Source organism: Pleurodeles waltl, chromosome 8 (assembly GCF_031143425.1).
Source record: "Pleurodeles waltl isolate 20211129_DDA chromosome 8, aPleWal1.hap1.20221129, whole genome shotgun sequence".
NCBI classification, from domain to species: domain Eukaryota; kingdom Metazoa; phylum Chordata; class Amphibia; order Caudata; family Salamandridae; genus Pleurodeles; species Pleurodeles waltl.
The window spans coordinates 68,726,484-68,732,483 of NC_090447.1; positions in this window are offsets into that span (position 1 = coordinate 68,726,484).

A 6,000-nucleotide genomic window follows, 5' to 3' on the forward strand; every position below is an offset into this window, starting at 1 on the left:
CACATACTACTGTTTGCACAGCTGGACGTGGTCCTTGTGAATGCTTCACTATCAGTCCTTGTTATAAACAACTATTGGCAACGCCCACAGCTCTTCCTTTTAACCCCTTTGGTGCCAGGCCGTTTTTTGCTATTTGGGGCAGTTGGTGCTTAGCTCCTCATAACATTTTGTTCACATAAGCTACCCGCGCCAAATTTGCGTCCTTTTTTCCCCAACATCCTAGGGATTCTAGAGGCACCCAGACTTTGTGGGTTCCCCTGAAGGAGACCAAGAAATTAGCCAAAATACAGCAAAAATTTAGTTTAAAAAAAAAAAATGGGAAAAAGGGCTGCAGAAGAAGGCTTGTGGTTTTTCCCCTGAAAATAGCACAAACAAAGGGTTTGTGGCGCTAAAATCACCATCTTCCCAGCTTTCGTGAACAGGCATACTTGAATCAGAAAACCACATTTCTCAACAAAATTTTGGCATTTTACTGGAAAGTACCCCATTTTTACTATTTTTTGTGTTTTCAGCCTCCTTCCAGTTAGTGACAGAAATGGGTGTGAAACCAATGCTAGATCCGAGAAAGCTAAACATTTCTGAAAAGTAGACAAAATCCTGAATTCAGCAAGGGATAATTTGTGCAGATCCTACAAGGGTTTTGTACAGAAAATAATAGCTGAAGTTAAAAAAATGTTGAAATTGAGGTGAAAAAACAGCAATTTTTCTCCATGTTTTACTCTGTAACTTTTTCCTGCAATGTCGGATCTTTGAAAGCAATATACCGTTACGTCTGCTGGACTCTTTGGTTGCGGGGATATATAGGGCTTGTAGGTTCATCAAGAACCCTAGGTACTCAGAGCTGCACCTTGCAATGGGTTTTCATTTTATGCCGGGAATACAGCACATCATTTGCTGAAATATAAAGAGTGACAAATAAGTATCAAGAAAACCTTTGTATTTCCAAAATGGGCACAAGATAAGGTTTTGAGAAGCAGTGGTTATTTGCACATCTCTGAATTCCGGGGTGCCCATACTAGCATGTGAATTACAGGGCATTTCTCAAATAGATGTCTTTTTTACACAGTCTTACATTTGGAAGGAAAAAATGTGGAGGAAGACCTGGGGCAATAACACTTGTTTTGCTATTCTGTGTTCCCCCAAGTCTCCCAATAAAAATGGGACCTCACTTGGGTGGGTAGGCCTAATGCTCACGACAGGAAACACAACATGGGCACATCACATTTTTACATTGAAATCTGACGTGCTTTTTGCAAAGTGCCTAGCTGTAGATTTTGGCCTCTAGCTCAGCCAGCGCCTAGGGAAACCTACCAAACCTGTGCATGTTTGAAAACTAGACACCTAGGGGAATCCAAGATGGGTTGACTTGTGGGGCTCTCACCAGGTTCTGTGACCCAGAATCCTTTGCAAACCTCAAAATTTGGCCAAAAAAACACTTATTCCTCATATTTCGGTGACAGAAAGTTCTGGAATCTGAGCAGAGCCACAAATTTCCTTCCACCTAGCATTCCCCCAAGTCTTCCGATAAAAATGGTACCTCACTTGTGTGGGTAGGCCTAGTGCTCCCCACAGGAAATCCCCCAAAACACTATGTGGACACATCAAAATGATCAAATACAAAACTACCTGTTTTTGCGGGGGCACCTGCGTTTTTGGTCCTGGGCTCAGCAGCCATCTAGGGAAACCTACCAAACCCAGACATTTCTGAAAACTAGACACCTGAGGGAGTCCAGGGAGGTGTGACTTGCGTGGGTCCCCCAATGTTTTCTTACCCAGAATCCTTAGCAAACCTCAGATTTAGCAAAAAAAAAAAAAAAAAATTCCCACATTTGTGTGTGGGATCACCGCAACGGGACAAATTTCCTACCACCCAACATTCCCCTCAGTCTCCCGGTAAAAATGATACCTCACTTGTGTAGGTGGGCCAAGTGCCTGTGACAGGGAAGAGCCAAAAACATGTCGAAATTGAGAGGGAACCAAAAGGGCAGTTTGAAAAAAAACATTTTTAGGCTGACAAGTGCAGCAGAATTTTTATCGGTATAGAGGAGACAATGCTGGGTGGTAGGAAGTTTGTGGATTTCTGCAGATTCCGGAAGGTTCCATCACAAAAATGTGGGAAAAGTGTGTGATTTTCAGCAAAGTTGGAGGTTTGCTGGGCATTGTGGGTAAGAAATTGATGTGGGGTGCATGTGAAGCACACCACCCTGGAATCACCCAGATGTTTAGTTTTCAGATGTTTCTAGGTCTTGTGGATTTTTCTACATGGCAGCGTCCTAAAGTCCAAAAAGTGCAGCCCTCACCATTCCAAGAGGGACGATTTTGAGAGTTAGTCAAGCTCTCATGGCCCAAATGTAAAACCAAAACCCAAAATAATCAAATGTCCTCTTGGTTGTCGTGGGATACGATGTTTTAGTGTGCGGGGGAGAGCTGAAAGACTGTTACCCCCTTCAGTTGGGGTGGGGCATAACCAGGCCCATACTGGTTGGTAGCCACCACCCCACTATTTTTTTAATTCCCTGTTATCTAGTAGACTTTCTGCCCCCCCCCCCAGGTGTGAAAGGGGGGTAATTGCCCCATCTGCTCACTGGTGGGCAGAACAACTTTGTCCCCATTTTTTTCGGGTGGGGGTATGGCCATAACCCCACCCTCTTATTTTGAAAAAAAAAAAAGTCTTCCCTGGTCACTGGTGGGCTTTCTGCCCCCTTTGGGGGAAGATGGGCCTTCCAAAAATAGGCCGATCTGCCCCCAAGGGGGGCAGATATGGCCAACAATAATGTGCCCCCATGGGGAGTGACCCTTGCCCAAGGGGCTGCCCCCCCCAAACAAAACACACATACACACACCAATCCCTGGTGCCTAAGTGGTTTCTCATCCCCCCGGGGGCAGATCGGCCGAATTTATATAGGCCGATCTGCCCCCAAGGGGAGCAGAAATGGCCTAAAATAGATTTGCCCACCCAGGGGAGCGACCCTTGCCTAAGGGGTCGCTCCCCGTGCGTGAAATTGTCGCAGTAAAAAAAATCCCTGGTGTCTAGTGGTTTCTGCTCCCCTTTGGGGCAGATCAGCTTAATAAAAATAGGCTGATCTACCGGAAATAGCCTAAAATAAATTTGCCCCCCAGGGGAACGACCCTTGCCTAAGGGGTCGCCCCCCCCTTGCGTGAAATTGACGCAAAAAAATAAAAATCACTGGTGTCTAGTGGCCTAATAAAAATGGGCCGATCTGCTCCCAAGCGGGGCAGAAATGGCCTAAAATTAATTTTGCCCCCCAGGGAGCGACCCTTGCCTAAGGGGTCACTCCACACATATAAAAAAGAAAATTATCCCTGGTGTCTAGGGGGTTTCTGCCCCCCCCTCTCTCCCCGGGGGCAGAAATGGTCTAAAAATAATTTGTCCCCCTGGGGAGTGGCCCTTGCCCAGGGGGCCGCTCCCCTCATGTCAATAACTTGTCAAATAAAAATTCCCTGATGTCTAGTGGGCATTTCTACTGCCCAATTGCATTGCGATCGGCCAGCAGAAATGCTGAGAAAGACATCAAAGGAAAGGCCTTTCCTTTCCTTTAATGCCTTTCTCGGCCCCTCCACATGATCGCAAGAGAAATGCTAAAGCATTTCTCCTCTGATCCGTGCTGGATGCTGAGCTTCCAGCACAGAGGGGCAGGCCTCTAATGAGGTCAGCGTGCGATTGGGCGCTGATGTAATCAGACGCCATGGGGGGGGGCAGGGGTGGAAGGAGAAGCGATTCCCCTTCCATCCCTCAGTGGGGGCGCTGAGGTGAGGCTCATGGGGGGAGTGCCAGCGCTCCCCCCATGAGCCGGTCCCAGGACGTAACGGATGTGTCCTTGGCGCCCCAGTGCCGCAACCAAGGACATAACCGTTACGCCCTTGGCTGCGAAGGGGTTAATAACATACATACCTATAGACCAGATTCAGGTGGGAGACTCCAGATTTCTGAAGTCAAAAATGACTTTATTTTGGCTGTCTCTGGCCTTAAAGTTGCCTCTCCTTCAATAGAGGTGGATGGGGAAAAGGCATTCTCCCGAATATTTTTTAAAAAACTTCCCCACTTTCCTCTACTAAAGTGTTGGCATGTATGTAATAACCAAACTCAAAACTACAGGCAGTTCTGCAGAGTGCAACGCACTGCGCGTCAGACTAGTACAAATCGTTAGTCAGTCCCGCACTTAACTAACTTGCCACACAATTCTGGAGTGCAAGTTCGGGAGCTGTTCGTTGTCTGCCACGCTTCAGGAAGAATGACAGTCAGCATTTGGCTGATGTCAGTGTCCTAGACTGTGAAATCTGTTTTCTATTTTGTGCTGCACCAAACACTAGATAGAAATCAAGCTTTCATGAAATTTAAGCTAACTTTATTCTTTCATTCGTTTGTCAGTTTAATAAGTGATTCCAGTCACTGTTCATTCTATGTTGTAATAAAGACTTGTAGACTTTCCATTGGTTGAGAAATGATTTCCCATGAATACCTGAGGAAGAGTGTACCTTCTCAAGGACAGAGCAACTGCCCAGCCTGATTAACATATTGGGGGTCATTTCAACCCTGGCAGTACAAGACTGCCAGGGCTAAAATGACGGAAGCACCGCCAACAGGCTGGCGGTGTTTCCAGGGTAATTACAACCGCGGCGGAAGCGCTGCGGTCGCACCGCCGGGGCCGGCAGTTTTCCGCCACAATTGCCCCGGCGGTAGTAATCCGCCAGGGCAGCGCTGCTAGCCGCGCTGCCCAGGGGATTACGAGTCCCCCTACCGCCAGCCTTTTCCTGGCGATTTGAACCGCCAGGAAAAGGCTGGCGGTACGGGGAGTCGCAGTGCCCCTGCACTGCCCATGCCACTGGCATGCATGGGCAGTGCAGGGGCCCCCTGACACAGCCCCATGCGGCTTTTCACTGTCTGCCATGCAGACAGTGAAAAGCGCGACGGGTGCAACTGCACCCGTCGCACGGCCGCAACACCGCCGGCTCCATTTGGAGCCGGCTCCTATGTTGCGGCCAAGATCCCCGCTAGGCTGGCCGCACGGCGGTCAGATCTTTATGCCATACTTCATTTAACCAGAGCATATGCTGGAAACACTAAGGGGGTCATTTCAACCCTGGCGGTACAAGACCGCCAGGGCTAAAATGACGGAAGCACCGCCAACAGGCTGGCGGGGGTTCCAGGGAAATTACGACCACGACGGAAGCGCTGCGGTCGCACCGCCGGGGCCTGCGGTTTTCCGCCACAATGGCCCCGGCAGTAGTAATCCGCCAGGGCAGCGCTGCTAGCAACGCTGCCCTGGGGATTACGAGTCCCCCTACCGCCAGCCTTTTCCTGGCGGTTTGAACCGCCAGGAAAAGGCTGGCGGTACGGGGAGTCGCGGGGCCCCCTGACAGGGCCCCATGCGGCTTTTCACTGTCTGCTATGCGGACAGTGCAAAGCGCCGGCTCCATTTGGAGCCGGCTCCTATGTTGTGGCCCATCGGGGATCTCCTAATGACCGCGGCGGGGGTGCGGCCGTATTGGCGGCTGCACGGCGGTCAGATCTTAGGTCATAATGAGGGCCTTTATGCCATACTTCATTTAACCAGAGCACATGCTGGAAAAACTAAGGGGGTCATTTCAACCCTGGCGGTACAAGACCGCCAGGGCTAAAATGATGGAAGCACCGCAAACAGGCTGGCGGTGCTTCCAGGGTAATTATGACCGCGGCGGTAGTAATCCGCCAGGGCAGCGATGCTAGCAGCGCTGCCCAGGGGATTACGAGTCCCCCTACCGCCAGCCTTTTCCTGGTGGTACGGGGAGTAGTGGGGCCCCTGCTATGCAGACAGTGAAAAGCGCGACGGGTGCAACTGCACCCGTTGCACAGCCGCAACACCGCCAGCTCCATTTGGAGCCGGCTCCTATGTTGCGGCCAAGATCCCCGCTGGGCCGGCGGGCGGAAACCAGGTTTCCGCCCGCCGGCCCAGCGGGGATCTCCTAATGACCGCACGGCGGTCAGATCTTGGCGGGCGG